This window comes from Aegilops tauschii, chromosome 2 (assembly GCF_002575655.3).
Source record: "Aegilops tauschii subsp. strangulata cultivar AL8/78 chromosome 2, Aet v6.0, whole genome shotgun sequence".
Taxonomy (NCBI): domain Eukaryota; kingdom Viridiplantae; phylum Streptophyta; class Magnoliopsida; order Poales; family Poaceae; genus Aegilops; species Aegilops tauschii.
Genome location: NC_053036.3, coordinates 587,835,305 through 587,855,601, shown reverse-complemented (window position 1 = coordinate 587,855,601; position 20,297 = coordinate 587,835,305). Strand labels below are relative to the sequence as shown.

General features: G+C 46.7%; 1 pseudogene; it reads right to left on the bottom strand.

Annotated features, from left to right (window-relative positions):
- LOC109745089 (S-locus-specific glycoprotein BS29-2-like) overlaps nt 1-15,891 on the bottom strand; it is a 51,056-nt pseudogene extending 35,165 nt beyond the window's left edge.
- Nucleotides 15,892-20,297: the final 4,406 nt, after the last annotated feature.

Below are 20,297 nucleotides of genomic sequence, written 5' to 3'. Positions count from 1 at the left end.
GCTTTCGTGGGATGTATCCACGAAGGACTCTCCGAAGGATCTAGATCTAGCGATGAGACGACCATCGGCTCTGATGAAGAATCATCCACAGGGGAGATGGACTCGTTATATCAACTTCAAGATGGCAGGCCCGGGGGTTGTTCCGATGGCAGCAGTATTCCGGACGCTTTTGAGCCGCCAAGCTGGGTTGGAATCTTCATGGCTGGCACGCAACCTGTGCAAAACTCTGCCGCTTGGGCAGGAGGCCCTGCGCACTCGCCGGCTCAGGTGCTGATGGATCTTATGGATAAGATGACTGCCCTGCTAACCGCCACGATCGTCCCGGCAGATCAAGCTCAACATGATGCAGAGGTGGCACAGTTAAAACTGGATATAGCACGAGCTAAGGAAGATCTTAGCAGCGGAGGGGATCAGGATGGCTGCAGAACGGGCGGCTCTAGACGCCTAGACTCAGCTGGTTCAGGCACAGTCTTTCCGGCTCACGATGGATCAGAACGCATCCAATGAGATCATGAGAAGGAGGCATCAGAAGGCTCAATCTCGACTCCCTCCGGTTTATGATCCTCGAAACCTTTTCAACACGCCTGGTGCAGGGCCCAGTAACCCGCCAGAGATCACGGTACCCAGGGCTGGGACGCCGGTTCAGCCGCAAATGATGGGGCCTCCGCATGTGACTACTACCCCACCCCAATACGTACCAATACCACCGGGTCATTATTCTAACCCGTTGGAGAACATGATCGCTGCGGCGGCGCGACTGGCGGCTCTCCCAGTTGAGGGCGACTCTCTGACGGCGGTCGAAACCCGTCGGGTCAGAGAACTTCTTCAGACGGCTCTGGCGCAACAGGAGGCATATTCATACAGCCGGGACAGGATTCATTCGACCCCTCGTCCGAGCCAGAGCCCAAGTTATAGCAGACACATGGTTTCAGCGACCGGCTCAAGCAACGTCCGGCGCCATGACTTGCCAGTTGGCCATGGCCCGGCGCATAATGGAGCCTTTAATGCAGTAGACCAAGACAGAGCACTTCAAGAGGTGGAGCAGGCGGCTCAGCTGACGGCTTACCAACCCCTCCCGGTCTATCCAACGGCTCCTATCGAGGCAGGCATAGCTACGAGGGCCGGAGGTGTCCCCTGTCTAGTGCCGGCTCTCCGTAACGAGCGTCTACCTAAGGATTTCAAAGGACCTAGGAAGGTACCTAATTACACGGCGGATTTACAGCCCGGAGCATGGATTGAGAGCTACGAGATGGCTATGGAATTGCTGGAAGTCAGTGAAGCGGCGATGGCCAAATACTTCACCATGATGTTGGATGGGACTACCCGCACTTGGTTGAAAAGCCTGCCACCTAATTCCATCGGGTCATGGGCAGAGCTAAAAGCCCGGTTCATCCAGAACTTTAAAGATACATGCAGGCAATCTATGTCAATTGTGGATTTGACTAACTGCAAACAACAAGAGGGCGAATCTACAACCCATTGGGTACGCCGGGTCAAAGAGATAATACATTCGTCTGATAAGATGGATGCCGGTTCTGCAGTCTTAATGTTGGAGCAGAATTGCCATTTTGCGCCCCTGAAGATGAAGCTCGGGCGGCTCAAGCGCGATTGCAATGATATGGGTATGCTGATGGCGGCTCTGGTCAAGTACGCCGACTCTGACAGTACCAAGGATCCCACGTCTGATGATGAAAGGACAGGGAAGGGAAAGAAGAATGGCAACGACAAGGGCCCGCAGCATAACCCGGCGAACCAGGGAGGTAACAAACGTAAGGCTGATGGCAATATGGAGTTTGTGGCCAACACCAATGCGTAGGGCAATAGCCACCGGCGTAAGGGGAGACCACCTCCCCGATCCGGCGGGTCAGGCCCGACACTTGAGCAATTGTTGAATGAGCCCTGTCCAAGGCATGGCTCTAGGGAGAAGCCGGCCACTCATCTATGGAAGGACTGCGCAATCATGAAAGCCTTCAAAAATTCCAACGCCTTTAATGGCAACAATGGGCAGGGCGGCAGCTCAGGCGGCGGCGGTTTTCATGGCCCGGGCGGCGGCTCAAATTCCAACTCTCAGCATTTTCAAGGTAATCAAGGAGGTTTTAATCAGCAATCTGGCCAGGGTAATCAGCAGCAGCAGCAGGGGGATACCAGGCCAATCCAAAGCAGCTCAATAGTGGACAATATCATGTGTTTACTACCAGTTTGTGCAAGCGAGACCAGAAGCTTCATAAGAGGGTTGTGAATGCTGTTGAGCCGGCGGTTCCACGTTATTTGAGATGGTCTGAGCAGCCTATTGTGTGGAGTAGGGAACATCACCCTCCCCGGGTTGATAATCCGGGTCACCTGGCCTTGGTGGTGGCCCCTCAGGTAGGCGGGTATAAATTCACTAAGGTGCTCATGGATGGAGGCAGTAGCATCAACATCCTCTATTATGAGACCTTCCGTCGTATGGGATTAACTGATAAAAACCTCAACCAGTCCAACACTGTTTTCCATGGTGTGGTGCCTGGTAAGTCGGCGTATCCAGTTGGTAAGATCGAGTTGGAAGTAGCCTTTGGAGATGAGTACAACTACAGGGCGGAAAAACTGACTTTTGAGGTGGTTAAAATAAGAAGCCCGTACCATGCTTTATTTGGGCGGCTGGCTTACGCCAAGTTCATGGCACGGTCGTGTTATGTATACTTGCAGCTCAAGATGCCGGGTCACAACGGGACCATCACGGTTCATGGCAGCCGAAAGATAGCCTTGGAGTGCGAGGAAGGTGACGCTGCTTACGCTGAATCTGCTTGTGCAACAGAGGAGTTGACGTTTTACAAGGATAATGTTGACCCGGCAGACATGACGTCTTTGAAAAAGCCAACCACGGAGCATGAGCCGGTAATGAAATTTAAGTCGGCCGATGAGACTAAACTTGTTGACTTTGTTCCAGGTGATTCATCTAAGCAGTTCGGCATCAGTGCTAATCTGGATCCTAAATAGGAAGGCGCGCTCATCGAGTTCATCCGTGAGAACCGGGACATCTTTGCATGGAAACCTACTGACATGCCAGGTGTACCAAGGGAACTCGCTGAGCACACTCTCAATATTGATCCGAAATTTAAGCCAGTCAGGCAATTCCTCCGGCGGTTTAATGAGGAGAGGCGGAAGGCCATTGGTGAGGAAGTAGCCCGGCTCTTGGCGGCCGGGTTCATCGTTGAAGTCTTTCATCCAGAATGGTTAGCTAACCTGGTGCTCGTGCTCAAGAAGAACGGCACCTGGCGTATGTGTGTGGACTATACGGATTTAAACAAGGCTTGTCCGGCTGATCCTTTTGCTCTCCCCCGTATTGATCAAATTATTGATGCTACGGCGGGTTGTGAGCGTTTAAGTTTTTTGGATGCTTACTTTGGATACCATCAGATCAAAATGGCAGTTAAGGCCCAAGAGAAGATGGCGTTCATCACTCCCTTTGGAGCCTTCTGTTATGTGTCTATGCCCTTTGGGCTCAAGAGTGCACAGGCGACTTACCAGCGGTGCGTGCAGAATTGTCTCCATAATCAGATTGGGCGCAATGTTCATGCTTATGTGGATGATATTGTGGTAAAATCCAGAGAGAAGGAAACCTTGGTAGATGATCTGAAAGAGACCTTTGATAATCTCCGGGTCTACAAGATGATGCTTAATCCGGACAAATGTGTTTTTGGTGTTCCTGCAGGCAAACTCTTGGGTTTCCTGGTTTCTCACAGAGGCATTGAAGCTAACACAGAGAAGATCAAGGCAATCACCTCTCTAGCTAAGCCGGCGTGCATAAATGACGTCCAACGTTTGGCGGGTCGTATCGCTGCTTTGAGTCATTTTATAAGCCGGTTGGGCGAAAAGGCCATGCCACTATATCAGATGATGAAGAAAACAGAGAATTTTGTCTGGAATGATGCTGCTAATGCTGCTTTTGAGGATTTGAAAAGACAGCTGGCTGAGCCGCCAGTCCTTGCTGCTCCTGTCGATAAGGAGCCCTTATTGTTATACGTAGCCGCTAACACACGGGCCGTCAGTGTGGCTATGGTGGTGGAGCGTAAGGAGGCAGGTAAGGAACATCCGGTTCAGCGGCCGGTTTATTACGTCAGCGAAGTACTCATTGAGTCCAAGCAAAGGTATCCACATTGGCAGATGCTTGTTTATGGGGTGTTCATGGCAAGCCGGAAACTTAAGCATTATTTCCAGGGCCACCCTATCACTGTGGTTAGTTCTGCTCCCCTAGGAGATATCATCCAAAACAGAGAAGCCACAGAAGAGTTGCTAAGTGGGCCATTGAGCTTGGGCCTCATGGTCTGAAGTATGTGCCACGCACGGCTATCAAATCACAAGCATTGGTAGATTTCATCAACGATTGGACAGAGCTGCAGATACCTGAAGAAAAGCCGGATAATACATACTAGACTATTCACTTCGACGGGTCCAGGCAATTGGAGGGCTCGGGGGCTGGAGTTGTGTTAGCTTCCCCTCAAGGTGACAAATTTTGTTATGTCCTACGATTGATGTTTCCCTATACTAACAATGCAGCTGAGTAAGAAGCCTTGCTCCATGGACTTCGGATAGCCAAGGAGATGAGCTTAAGCCGGGTAAGATGTTTTGGTGACTCAGATTTGGTGGCCCAACAAGTATCAGGCAAGTGGGATTCCAAGGACCCCCTCATGGCAGCTTATCGCCGCGAGGTTGATGCCATTGCTGGGCATTTTCAGGGTTACCAGGTAGAGCACATTGATCGCAGGAAGAATGAGGCGTGATGCATTAAGCCGGTTGGGCTCTCAGCGAAAGCCGGTGCCGCCTAATACTTTCTTGGATATTCTGCATAACCCTTCTGTCAAATTGCCTACAGAGGAAGACTTGGCTGTTCCTGACCCAGAAGCACAGTTGGTGGCGGCTCTCCACGTTATCCCAGATTGGACAGTGGCATACTTGGCTTACATGACCCGGGGAGAATTGCCTGAGGATGAAACTTTGGCCAGACAAATAACCCGGCGGTCTAAGTCAATGGTAGTTGTCAATGGGGAGCTGCATCATCGCAGTGTCATGGGAGCTTTTCAGCGTTGTGTTTCCTCTGGGGAAGGTCAAGAAATTCTACGTGAGATTCACGAGGGGGATTGTGGTCATCATGCTGGCTCAAAATCCCTTGTAGCCAAAGCTTTTCGTCATGGTTTGTATTGCCCGACGGCTCACGCGGATGCAGAGGACTTGGTCAGTAAGTGTGACGGTTGTCAGAAGTTCTCAAGACGGGCTCACGTGCCGGCTCAAGAGTTGAGGATGATTCCAATCACTTGGCCGTTTGCAGTCTGGGGGCTTGATATGGTTGGGCCTTTCAAAAGGTCCAAGGATAAGAAGACCCACCTCTTGGTGGCGGTTGATAAGTTCACAAAGTGGGTTGAGGCAGAGCCAGTTAGTAAGTGTGACGCAGCTACGGCGGTCCAGTTCATGAAAAAGGTGATATTTTGCTTTGGTTTTCCACACAGCATTATAACTGACAATGGTACCAATCTGTCTAAAGGCGCCATGGAGGAATTTTGTCAACGAGAGCATATTCGGCTTGATGTTTCATCAGTGGCTCACCCTCAATCCAATGGTCAAGCTGAGAGAGCCAATCAGGAAATCTTGAAGGGCATCAAGCCCCGGCTTTTGGTCCCTTTGCAACGGACGCCGGGTTGTTGGGTGGAGGAGTTACCCTCCGTATTATGGAGCATCAATACTAATTCTAACAGGTCTACGGGTTACACGCCTTTCTTCATGGTATACGGAGCTGAGGCGGTTCTCCCTAGCGACATCCGTCATGATTCGCCTCGAGTGGCGGCTTATGTCGAGGCGGATAACGAGCGAGCGCGTCAAGATGCTCTTGACTTGTTGGACGAACAGCGTGACGTAGCAGCGGCTCGCTCGGCGATTTGTCAACAAGACCTGCGCCGCTATCACAGCCGCCGGGTTAAGTCCAGGGCCTTTCAGGAAGGTGATTTGGTGCTCCGGCTCATCCAGGATCAAACAGATGCACACAAGCTATCCCCACCTTGGGAAGGGCCCTTTGTGGTCAGCAAGAACTTGCACAACGGGTCATACTATCTCATCGATGTTCGGGAGCATAAAGATTCACGTAAGTCGGAGGAGGAGACCCACCGGCCGTGGAATATAGCTCAGCTTCGGCCTTATTACACTTGAGCCACCGGTTCTCATAATGTACATACTTCTATAGCCATGTATATATTGTGATAAATAATAAAGCAGGACCTCTGTCCTTTTTTCCTCCAAAGGTAAATGTGTCATTGTTATTTTCATTGTAATATTACATGGTCACTTGGAGGTTGATCTGGCTTATGATCGTATTCGAATCTAGCCGCTAAAAATATGGTCATTTGGGGGCTTCCTGTTCAAACATAGGTCGTATTCGAACCAAAGAGAACATAGCTGTCGATACCCGCTTGATTGGCATATTGCCGAGCTCATTGGGGAGTTTTCTTGATCATATTTGAATCATAGCTCAACCCCCTTTGGGAACCGACGTGGATCGTATTCGAATCAGCGTCGTTAAACAACTCTCAAGGTCATTTGGGGGCTTCCTGTTCAAACATAGGTCGTATTCGAACCAAAGAGAACATAGTTGTCGATACCCTCTTGATCGGCAACGCCAAAGCCACTAGGGGCTATGATCGCATTCGAATCTTAGCGTAACCCCTTTGGGACGGTTCTCTGGTCGTATCCGAATCAGAAGCCCCTAAATTTTTGAGATCTCTTGGTTTGCAAACAAATTCTCTTGATCATATCAAAGATGTTCAAGGGTGGTTCTTATTCCACCGGCTTAACCTTGATTAATAATGTTGGTAGCACATAATAAGCATTATATGTGTTGGTGAACCGGATTTGAGTTCTCACCCTCATTATTCAGGTTACATAAACCGGAAGTGTACTTGAAGGTTTGCAGGTATACTGTTATGGTTATCTCAAAGGTATAATTGAGAGCCGGTTTATTATGACTTTGGTTCATATTCCGGGTTATATGTAAAATATATGACTCTCCATGCGGTAAGCCGCCTAGGGACTTGTGATTTGTTTTCTATGCAGGACAATTAAAGACAACTCTTTAAACTTAAGGAAAGCAGAGGATCTAACATAACCCGGAAGAATATAAAAGGGCGGTTTAAACAAGAGTTAAGCACTACACACGTGCACGATGGCACGACAAAATTAAGTGTTTGTCCTACTCTATTACAGGACTCCCCGAGTCCAAAAGGTGAGGCATTATTTTTAAGACATCGCCATGAGCCGCCTAAGAAATCAAAGGTGATGTCGGGCTGAAGCTTCCGGCTCATCCCTCTCCGCTCCTCCGGCTGTTTCCATGTCCTAGAAGGTTGATGATTTCCAGTCAATGCCACTCAAGGCTTCAAATTGAGCTTCATCATCAATTAACCCGGCTGGGTCAACTTCAGGGGCAAAGGTATGCTTACGAGTCGGAGGAATCAGGCTGACTGCTTCATAACGCGGTGTTGGGATCCTCTGATTCTTCGCATCATAGCCCGGTTGATATTTGGTAAGGTCTGTGTCATTACCAATCAAAGTGGCCACATGGCGTACGCTCTTCACACAAGCGGCGAAGTCTTTCTGGTCGAAGGGAGTGCCATCTTCCTTCAAGCTAGGATACCCAAGGGCGATGTCGGCCGGGTCTAGCTCCGGTAGAAATGCCTTGGCCCGGCTTAGAGCGGCTATGGCTCCGGCTCTTGCAGAAGCTCGTCTTAGCTCTTGGAAGCGTTGAGGAAGCACGGCAAGCCGCCTGAGTACATCCGCCCGATGAGTCGGAACTTCGTTTAACAGAGCCACAACGGCTAAGGCACGTTGTGACCCGGTGTATAGTTGCTCTACCAAGGTATAAACCGCCTTCAGTTTGGTCAGCACGTTCTGGTTAAGATTGGCACTCCTGGGACCTGCATTACAAAGTCAAGTGCGCTGACAGTAATTAAGATACTTATGGGAAATAAATGATGTAAACTAGCAAGAAGCTTACAGAGTAACTTACCAAAGATTGCGGAGACCATCTGCGATACATGGCGTTTTAAGCCGGATAGCTCGGCGGTTCTTTCAGTAAGAGTGGCCTCTGCTTGTTCGGCCCGGCTGAGCAAGGCAGTTTTTTCATCCGCCCAGGCTTTTCTTTCTGCTTCAAACTTCTTCTTCAGTTTCTCTTGTGCAGATACACTGAATTCAAATTTGGAGTTGGCCTTTTGGGTTTCACTTTCCTGAGTCTTCAGGCGGTTCTTTAAGTCAGAGATTTCCGATTCAAATTTCTTACAGGCGGCCTGTACAAATTCCGGGTTATAGTTAGGGTGGTTATAATGCAACATTAAGTCCCAAGCACTTTGCAAGTAAAGACACTTGGCACTTGGGGGCTAATGTATGTTGAAGAGCTCTGTTTACAGTGCCGGGTCATGAAAATAAGTCCCAAGCACTTTGCAGGCAAAGGTACTTGGCACTTGGGGGCTAATGCGTAAAGTTGCTCAACTACTTGATTAACGTAAGTAATTATTAAGCCGGAATTAAGTCTACAACATATTTCATCATAAGTAATAGACTTGGGGGCTGGTATGGTAAGGATAACTATGGAGTAAGCAAGAGAGTCATACCTCAGATTTTGGCTGTATTTGCTTCACCATATCAATTTCCAGGTCCCGGCTATTGTGCACTTGATTAAGATAGCCAGAGACAATATCTTCAATGCTTAGATGAGCATAATCAGCGGTGACCAGCTTGGCCTTGCGGCGTTCCAAAAGTTCTTCCTTGGCAGAGCATTTGGCCAATACGGTAGGTCTTCCCGGCTCGACAAACTCGGTCCGGGTGATTACCACGTCCGGATCATCTGGATGAGCCGGGCTGGGGATCTCCGGGTTATCAGAGCCTTCCATAATTTGCTCATCAGATGGAGCAGTGGTGGCATCAGGAGCTGGTGCAAACGACGGCTCATGAGCAGAAGCATCAGGCTCAGTCAGGACCGGCTCTTCGGCCGGCTTATTTTTCTTCGCCCTCTTGCTGGGCTTTACTTGAACGCTGAAAGTTAAAGGGTTAGTGCAGAAACATGAGTAAGATAAGTACAAGAAATAAGCTGATCATTATTACCCGGGTGCGGTTTTGAAAACCGGCAGGCTGGACTGCATGGAGTCGCCGGAGGAAGGTGAAGTTCCCTGGTAGTTTGAGTCAGAAGAATTGAGTGGTTGACGAGTGACACCCGCCAAAGGATGAAAAGGATATAAGTCGGAGATAACCTCAGTCCGGCGCTTCCTTGATGCTTCAGGTAAGCCGGAGGAGAGGTCTGCATCCTTGCTGGTCCGGGTCTGCCTCCGACTCTCATAAATCTGTCGCTTCAAAAGAAATTGAGGATCTTGATAAGCTAAAGGATGTGAAAATCTTACTTTCCGGGTTACTCTTCGGACTTTTTGTCTCGGCAAAGCCTCGGAGTCGGAGGAAATTATAGTTACCTCTTCAACTGGTTCATGACTCGCTCCGGTGTCCTCGTGCTGATAATCTATGTCAATAAGATGGTTAAAAAGGAGCCTAAAGAGTCAAGGGCTACCTCTGGCTCAGAGGTGTCTTCCAGGTGAAGCAGGTCCGAGGCGCTAGGTTTACTCCCCTTCTTACGAGGAGCGGCTTTCCTGGCGGCTTTCTTAGCCTTTCTGGCTTTTTTGGCAGCTTCATGGTCATACCTGACCTTCCAGAATTTATCATTAGCCTGTAAAATACAAAAAAGATTTTTGAAGTTAAGACGAAATCGTTAAAATGGAAGGTAAGGGGTTCAGGTCAATGATTTACCGCTGGTGCCGGGTTAGCCTTGCAGAAAGGACTTAAGCCTGTTCTCCCGCAATTTGCCAGGCTCTCATTCAGAAGAGACTTGGTCATTTCATCAATGACGTCCTCAGGTAAGTCGTCGGGGCTGTGCCAAAGAGGATCATCCTTCCGGCCCGTGTAATCTCACATCAAGCCGGGGCAGCAGCTTAACGGAATCACCCGCCAGGCAATCCAGACCCGGACCAGATCAATGCCATTCAGGCCGTTCCCCAGAAGAGCTCTGATCTTGTTAATGGTGGGAGTAAGAGGTTGACGTTCAGCCTGAGATAGTTTATCTGGCAAGGGGTGATTTGATTCCAGACGCCGGGCGCGAAAGCCGGGCAGAGGATTCTCATCAGCCGGAGAAGTGTCTTGGCAGTAGAACCATGTCTGGTTCCAGTCTTTCGGGTGGCTTGGCGGCTCAGCGTAAGGAAAGAGACAATCCCTCCGCCGTTGGATGGAGATTCCACCGAGCTCCAGGCTGGGCCCATTGGCACACTCATTTTGGCGGTTCAGATAGAATAGCTCTCTAAAGAGCAGCAAGCTGGGTTCTTCTCCAAGGTACACCTCACAGAACACTTGGAAGTTGCAAATGTTTGACACGGAATTGGGTCCAATGTCTTGAGGTCGCAGGTCGAAAAAGTGCAAGACATCCCTGAAGAATTTTGAGCCGGGAGGAGCAAAGCCCCGGCTCATGTGATCAGCAAAAATGACAACCTCTCCGTCCTTAGGTTGAGGTCTCTCTTCAGACGGGTCAGGAGCACGATAGGACATGACTTCCTTCTTGGGCGGATAGCCCGTTTTCACGAAGTCAGCTAAGGTGCTATCAGTGACGTTGGATCTAACCCAGTTGCATGTAATGGGCGCCTTGGGAGCTTTGGGCGGCATGGTGAAGAATGGAAGCCTATGACAAAATAAAATTTCCGGTTCAAATTTAAGCCGGAGGAAAATTTCGGTTCATTATTTAAGGTGGCGGCTTATGAAGGGGCCTAATGACATATGGCTAATTGTGTCAGGTTATTTAAGCCGTTATGGATATCATGAGCAATTAAGTTATTTGAATCTATTATGAATGAGCCGGAATATTCATGAAGCATTGCCTCTTTGAGCCGGAGATATGAGCCGCTATGGCTAACAGATGCAGTTTTCTGTTTAAGTGTCGCACAAACAAGTTTCACAGATTGTGGGGATTATTTTGGATCAAACGGTCGTCCAGAAAAGAAAAATGTCTAGACCTAAAAACTGATACAGAGAAGTTCGTGAGCTCTAAGGAGGTCTTTGTACAAAGAGAAGGGATCCGCTAGCATAAAAAATGGATGCGAAACAACTACCGCAGGAGCTCTACTTTTGGATCAAACATAACCGCAGTGGAAGAACTACAAGGAAATCGTGATGAACTGCGAAGAACAGGGAAGAACTTGGAAACCCTAATGCAGATCTGACGTTGGAGAAGGATGAGACTTACGGATGCAGGTTCGCTGCGGAGAGTCGCCGCCGTTCTCTGGACTAGCTCAGGTTGATGCAGCGGCCGAGGTTGAGGAAGACGAGATGCGCGGCGGCGGCGGAGCTCGAGCGGCAGTACAGTAGCGAGAGGAGGAAGATGACGAAGACATAAGGGTCGGGCCTAGTTATAAGGGAAGATTGATGAGTGGGCGCGGAAAATGAGGAGGCCGAAAACATGATTATCCCGCTGCAAAGACGCCTCGATTCTCGGGACGGTCATTAAGATAAAGATCCGTTGGGATATGACAGAATAAAAAATGAATTTAATGTAAGATGACGTCATGGCAGGTTACCAAGAATCCAGAAGATGACGTCACGGCGGGTTATAGCCTTTACACAAACAGAAGCCAGAAGTTTTTTCCTTAAGGTATTGAAGATTGACATGAACCGGTTCAAATCAATCTGGGGCCTAATGTTGAGGATATAGCTACTGGTGTAACCCGCCCAGGATGGGCCGAGTTACGTTGCGACAGCTCTTCATTCAGAAGCCCAAGGACAGATTAAAGATGGCAGCTTAGTAATGAGCCCAAGGCCCAGAGACGACTTAAGGCCTGTAGTGTTAAACCGCCGTTATGGCGTGACTTGTAGTGTAAGGCAAGAATAGTTAAGAGTCTGAGCCGGACATTGTTTATGAGCCGGCCAGGACTCTGAGAGCCGCTGGGCGTTAACCTCTCTATATAAAGGGACGACCAGGCGGCGGTTCAGAACAGGCAACATCAGATCGATAACCAGGCATAGCGGTTTAGCTCCCTGGTCATCGAAACCCTAAGTAATTCCACCTCAACTGGAGTAGGTTTTTACCTTCACCATAAGGGGCCGAACCAGTATAACCCTCGTGTCCTTTTTGTCCCGTTTAACCCCTTTAAGCTTCCTAGCTGCGATGGCTCCACGACTAAGTCCTTGCACAAGGACATCTGCCGTGACAATTCCACGACACTAGCAATTTGTTCATCAAGAAATTCACCAAGTGGCACAGTAGTATCAAGCATAGAAGTAGTTTCATCATAAGTATCATGCAAAGCAGAAGTGGCATCATCAATAACAAGCGACATATCAGAACGAATAGCAGAAGCAGGTTTAGGTGTCGCAAGCTTACTCAAAACAGAAGGTGAATCAAGTGCAGAGCTAGATGGCAGTTCCTTACCTCCCCTCGTAGTTGAGGGATAAATTGTTGTCTTAGCGTCTTTCAAGTTCTTCATAGTGACCAGCAGATATAAATCCCAAGTGACTCAAAGAATAGAGCTATGCTCCCCGGCAACGGCGCCAGAAAATAGTCTTGATAACCCACAAGTATAGGGATCGCAACAGTTTTCGAGGATAGAGTATTCAACCCAAATTTATTGATTCGACACAAGGGGAGCCAAAGAATATTCTCAAGTATTAGCAGTTGAGTTGTCAATTCAACCACACCTGGATAACTTAGTATCTGCAGCAAAGTAATATGATAGTAGTGGTAACGGAAAAGTAAATAAGCGAAGAACAATATGTGAAAGCTCGTAGGCATTGGATCGATGATGGAGAATTATGCCGGATGCGGTTCATCATGTAACAATCATAACATAGGGTGACACAGAACTAGCTCCAATTCATCAATGTAATGTAGGCATGTATTCCGAATATAGTCATACGTGCTTATGGAAAAGAACTTGCATGACATCTTTTGTCCTACCCTCCCGTGGCAGCGGGGTCCTAATGGAAACTAAGGGATATTAAGGCCTCCTTTTAATAGAGTACCGGAACAAAGCATTAACACATAGTGAATACATGAACTCCTCAAACTATGGTCATCACCCGGAGTGGTCCCGATTATTGTCACTTCGGGGTTGCCGGATCATAACACATAGTAGGTGACTATAGACTTGCAAGATAGGATCAAGAACTCACATATATTCATGAAAACATAATAGGTTCAGATCTGAAATCATGGCACTCGGGCCCTAGTGACAAGCATTAAGCATAGCAAAGTCACAGCAACATCAATCTCAGAACATAGTGGATACTAGGGATCAAACCCTAACAAACCTAACTCGATTACATGATAGATCTCATCCAACCCATCACCGTCCAGCAAGACTATGATGGAATTACTCACGCACGGCGGTGAGCATCATGAAATTGGCGATGGAGGATGGTTGATGATGACGACGGCGACGGATTCCCCTCTCCGGAGCCCCGAACGGACTCCAGATCAGCCCTCCCGAGAGGTTTTAGGGCTTGGCAGCGGCTCCGTATCGTAAAACGCGATGAATCCTTCTCCCTTATTTTTTTTCTCCCCGAAAGTGAATATATGGAGTTGGAGTTGAGGTTGGTGGAGCGTCAGGGGGCCCACGAGGTAGGGGGGCGTACCCTAGGGGGGCAGGCGCGCCCTCCACCCTCGTGGACAGGGTGTGGGCCCCCTGACGTGAATTTTTCTTCCGGTATTTTTCTTATTTTCCAAATAGATGTTCCGTGGAGTTTCAGGTCATTCCGAGAACTTTTGTTTCTGCACATAAATAACACCATGGAAAGTCTGCTGAAAACAGCGTCAGTCCGGGTTAGTTCCATTCAAATCATGCAAGTTAGAGTCCAAAACTAGGGCAAAAGTGTTTGGAAAAGTAGATACGACAGAGACGTATCATCAACCATTGAATCTATCTTACTAATGACCACATTTGTTCTTTATTCGTACCTAGTCGCCGCCTCCACTTTGTAAGTACTTCACATGGATAGATCAAGATGTGCCAGAAGATGTTAAGAAAGATCAACATCGAGATTGTCTAAGGAGGCAGCGGTTGTTTGAAGAAGCATTTCAGAGAGGCTTGGATGAAGAGCGTCGTGAAAAGGAGAGAATGGAGCGCAAGAAGCGTGAAGAGGAGAGGGCACGCAAGGAGAAGATTGCTCGTCAAGAGGAGAGAGCAAGAAAGCTTGCAAGGGCTCGTGAAGCCCAAGAGGAGGACGAGGCACGCGACAAAAAAGGAAAATGGCCTCGTGTGACCCAATAAGGCCTTCGTTTCGAAAAACTAGTCATGAACTATGCCTTCGATTCGAGAAACATGTGATGAACTATGTCTTTGATTTGTGATACCTATCATGAACTATGTACTTTATTTGTGAAACCTGTCATGAACTACATCTTCGATTTGTGAAACTTGTGATGAACTACGTCTTCGATTTGATGAAACTATGTCATGAACTATGTTTGTTTTGCTGTTGCTGTGACTTGATTTGTCTTGAAGTGATGAAGAAGAAAAACAGAGCAAACTCTGCTCTGCTTTGCACCCTACCGTCAGACCTCATGGCGGTAGGATATGAAACCTTACTGCCAGAGGGTATGGCGGTAGGTTGGCGAAATGTTCTGTGACCAAAACAATCCCCTGTTCTGCGGTAGGGTTGGCCACCCTACCGCCAGCCTGCTCGGCGGTAAGCTCCTACCGCCAGGGATCATGGAGGTAGGGTTGGCCATCCTAACAGCCATTTTTCTGTGACCAAGTCGGCCACTGATTTTACGGTAGGGTTGGGCACCCTACCGCCGGAGCCTATGGCGGTAGGTTGGCCATTTGTCTGTGACCAAGCCGGCCACTAATTTTCTGGTAGGGTTGGTCAACCTACCGCCGGTGCCTATGGCGGTAGGGTTGGCCATTTTTCTGTGACCAAGTCTGCCATTATTTTGCCGGTAGGGTTGGTCACCCTACCGCCGGAGCCTATGGCGGTAGGTGCTGATCTATGTCCCCCTGCCTTTATTTTTTAGCCCTTTGCCTTTCCATTTCTTACAAATTTCTATGAACTAAGCATCCACAAATGATCGAGTAGCAAAGACATCAATAATTGAGCATAGTTCATTACATCTACAAATGACACTTTTCTAACGATTCATGTCCCCCTTCTAATGATTCAAATGACATAAGTTCAAACCACAAATGATCAAGTAGCAAAGACATACATAACTGATCCATGTCCATGTCCCCCTTCTAGCGATTCGAATGACATAACTTCAAACTACAAAGCTCAAGCTCGGAGCATACCTTTTCTACTTCGGAAAGAAAGATCTAAAACGCATAAGACGTTCAATTTGTGCGTCACGATCAGGATTAGGCTTCAGTTGATAATCCGACGATCCCGCCCAATTCTCCAACAACCTTTCGTTTCGCCGAACCAGGCCCATCGAGCACGGCGTTCCGGAATCTTTGACTTGCCTTGTGTGATTGCCCATCCAATGACCTGTCCGGGTTTTCTCAAGTCCAGCTCGCGGAATTCTTCTATGTTCACAGAGAAAAAGATCTCTGTTGCCACAGAATGTCTGCAAGCATATGCCTTCTCATGCAGCTCATTAAGTATCTTCTGTTTTTCTTTCACAAGCCTACGGAAAACTTTTCTCTCCTTAAGATCAGAAGGTTCCTCCATGAATGGATACTTGCTGAAATCCATCATCGCAGCAAACTCCTCATCATTGCTCTTGAACCATGCTTCAAGCTCCCTCTTGATATCAAGTTGTCGCTCCGGTATAATCTTCTCAGACGCTGCCGCCAAACTCTTAGATGCAATGCCACAACACTTCTCATATACTTTCTTCAACTGCTCCGGGGTCATGTTTTCCATGCTACATGAAATGGAACAAACCATAACTCAAATCAAATGATACAATACAAACACAAAGCATAACTTATTTATAAAGTTCTCACTGGTTCAAATGACATAGGTTGCATAAATGATAAGGGTACATGCCATTACAGTCCAAATGACACTACAACATCATTTGTTTCAACCCCCTCTACTACTCCATCAACAAGACATATTTGTCGTACGGCCCGGGGTTGCAACAAATGACATCATTTCTTTCACGGACCCAAGCCCAACGAGTTGCCCGACTAAGTATCGCCGATGATGGTTGCCTAACTAGCCAATCAATGATCTGGCCAGGGTTGTTAAAGTCCATCTCATTCACTTCATCCCTTGTTCCACACAATGCAATTTGCCTTGCAAAAGCGCATCTATGATTTTTCTCTTCATTCTTGAGGTTGCTTATGTTTTTCTCTTTAGCTCGTATAACTTAACTCTGGCATCGTCGCACTTCGACACATAATACTTTGAAAAATCTCTAGAAGCCGCATTCGATGCATCAACGGCTTTGACCCACAAGTCCATCTTTTCCTCAATGACTGCACGTTCATGCTTCGCCGCCGCCTCCACGGAAGTCTCAACAAAGATGATCGATCCCATCCTACAAGTCGAGGGATTACTATAACGGTCATCCAAGGCAAAAATCCTAACCGTCTCTTGACAAAAACTAGAACCCTAGGAGTAGATCGAGCTATAATTCGAGAGGTAACTACTCTAACAAAACCCTAATTAAACTATAACCATAACATTCGTCATATAGGCATTTACTTAAGAATAACCATAACCACAACCTTAACCCTAACCATGTCATTAACCCTAACAAAACCCTAAATGATATTTCTTACTACCCAAACAATGCTAGTGACACAATACATTGTCAAAGCACAAACATTACCCTAAATGCATCATATACATTGATTTCACCACAACAAAACCATGAACTAGTGATTCCAACAAAATGAGCAAAATGCATGATTTGAACCAACCAAATGAAGGGGGATGGGGAAGGTACCTTGGGTGATGTAAATGGCCTCGATCCACCGGCCAAATCTCAAGCAATGGAGGGGGATCTTGTGGGTGATTTGGTGGGGGAGAAGAGGGGGAGAGAGTGAGAGCTTGAAAGAAGAGTGGGGTGAATGAGTGGGTGGGGGAGTAGCACAGCCCCCTCCTTCAAAACCTTATCCAGGATCCTACCGCCAGAGAGCCTCGCGGTAGGTTGCAACGGCCTACCGCCGTAGCCGGCGGCGGTAGGTCCCTTTGCCACGTGTACACGACCGTTAACGGCCAGACGGCGACAGGGAACCTATCGCCATGAGGGGCGGCGGTAGCCTGTACATATCTACCGCCGGGGTCTCCGGCGGTAGCAAAAGGGTCAAGTCTCGAAATTTTTCCATAACGGGGTCAGATCTCGATTTTAGATGTGAAAAGGGTCAAAACACGAAATTTTGCCACCGCATGTTCTGTTTGGAACTGGGCTAATAACGTAGATATGTGATTACCGCGAGTAGGCCACTGCTATGGTGCAGCCCTCCATTTGTTTTTTGTTTTTTTGTTAGGAATTGGTACTACTCGGATATACTTCTATAGAGAATGCATTTCCGGTTTTTCTTTCACTCATGGATCATTTCGTGGTTCACTTCTTGATGGAAGTAGGCATCCCCGCGAGCACTCCAATTATGCCGAGAACGATGTTTCTGATGGGATCAAAGAGGATTCTACATGAGATGCACTTGGACAGGTGGGAGATGTTGGCAAAGGAAAGGTGGCGCGTCGTATCATGGTAGAATCCAAGCAAATATTCGTAGTAATTTGGTGAGAGAGGGGTCATCATAGGAGGGAAGACTATATGTAGTTCCAACATAACAATTATGTAGTCACCAGGTTGTAGTTATCAACATGGTTATTTTTATAGTTACCAAGTTGTATATGTTATAGAAACATGATTATTGTAGACCGACTTCCCATTATTTTGTTACAAAAAATGTTGAAAACATACCTCGGCAACTATTTGTGAAAATAGCATGATAATATAGACTTTTGGACCTGATAATTTAGATGCAAACACCACGATAATTTTGACCCGTAAGAAAAAGTTGTTGAAAACATACCACCGGTAACTTCTAAGTAATAGAATGGTAAGATACTTCCCCTGACCTAATAATTTAGCAACAAACACCACGATAACTTTGACCCATGGAAAAAAGTTGTTGAAATTAAAACATACCACCGATAACTTCTAAGTAATAGCATGATAATATACGCCCTCGGACCTGATAACTCAGGTACAAACACCAAGATAATTTTGACCCGGAGAAAAAGATATTAAAACATACAACCAATAGATTTTTGTGTAAATATCATGATAATATAGTCTCCCGGACCTGATAACTTAGATACAAACACCACAATAACTTTGACCCGTGGAAAAAAGTTGTTGAAAACATACCACTGATAAATTCTATGCAAAAGCATGATAATATACGCTTTCCGGACCTAATAACTTAGGTACAAACACCACGATAAATTTTGACCCATGGAAAAAAGTTATTGAAAACATACTCTATAAATAACATGGTAACACAGGCTCCCAGACCTGATAACTTATGTACAAACACCACGATAACTTTTGACCCATGGAAAAAAGTTATTGAAAACATACTCTATAAATAACATGGTAACACTGGCTCCCGGACCTGATAACTTATGTACAAACACGACGATAATTTTGACCATGAAAAAAGTTGTTGAAAATATACGCACAACTAAGTTGATAACTTACTTAGTCCAGGTGTGATAACTTTTGATCGGGAGGGGGAGGGACTTGTTGAAAAACACCCTTCGATAATTCGTGTGTGAATATCATGGTAATATACACACAACAGAGTTGATAAACTTAGTTAGTTTAGGCTTGATAACCTTTTGACCGAAAGAAATTGTCGAAACATACGAACATTAGATCTAGTTTCGAAGGCCCTGTCGCAACAATTTTATGTGAAAATGGTTTTTGTACCAGAGCAGCTATTTGAGTTACAAAATATTTTAATTTTTTAAATTTTTGGTGGAATCCTCCTTGATATTAGCATTTTTTCGTTCTCTAGGGCGCGTGCATGTGCATGTGAGGAGAAGGTCAAAGAAACCATTTTTTATGCCTCGGTAATTTCTGTGTAAACAACACGATAACTTACGCTCAACTAACATGATAACTTGCGTAGCACATGCGTGGTAATTTTTTATCTGAAAAAAGTCGTCGGAGCATACTAACATGGAATCTAATTTTGAAGATCTCGTCTTGATGAATCTTTTATGTGAAAACAGTTTTTCGATCAAAGCGACAGTTTGAGCTATAAAACATTTTGAAGTTTCGAAATAGGAAGAACCTATGATGACATCATAGTTTTGTCATCTAGTACATATATGCATGTGCACATGAGAAGAAAAGTTGGAAGACCATCTTTTTATGCTCGGTATTTCCTATGAAAACATCTTGGTAACTGTGTGTCACAGTCGTGATAACTTACGCAGCACATGCGTGGTAACTTTTTACCTGAAAAAAGTCATCAAAACATACCAACATGGGATCTAGTTTCGGAGGCTTCGTCGCGGCGAATCTTTTATGTGAAGACAGGTTTTTAATACGGCCGATGGTTTGAGCTACAAAACATTTTAAATTTTCAGTCTCCAAAAAGAATTTGCTAACAACATCAGTTTCTTTCTTTCTGCATCCATGTAATTAGGAGATTCCAATTAAATAAGGATTGGTGGAAACACATATAGAAAAGCATGCATGCATGCATGGGAGGTCGCCGGAGGAAGATAAAAATGATCTTTGAAATCGTGCGGATATGTTGCTTAACGTCCAGTCGACTGGACATTAGCACAATCCTAAAACAAAACTAGCTATATCGATCAGATCAGCACTATACAGTCGCTACTAAGTACTGTACTGTATATATACGTACCATAATGTATGTAGTCTGACCGGTTACCCTAATAAGTATACGTACGTACCATATGCATGCATGCATGTACACATACATCGGTGGTGAGGGGGGTCGCCGGATCCATGCATGTGGATTGTTTTAGGCATTAGTTTCTTAGAATTTTGGGTTGTTCATCGTCATGGCTTCGGCGATTGCGATGGCGGCGCCGACTAATAAATCTTCAGATCCTTCCCAACAAGACGATCCGCTTTAGGGGTGGATTTGGAAACCAGACTGTTCAAGCAAGGATGGTGCGGCGGCATCCTCGTGGTGAACCTGTGTCCTCGGGCTTCGCTGTTGCGACGGCGTTTGCTCCAGCGCCGGCGTGGAGCTTGGGAGGTAGTCCAGGAGCGGATGCAGATTGTGGTCTGCGTCGACGGCATCTGGAAGATGGTG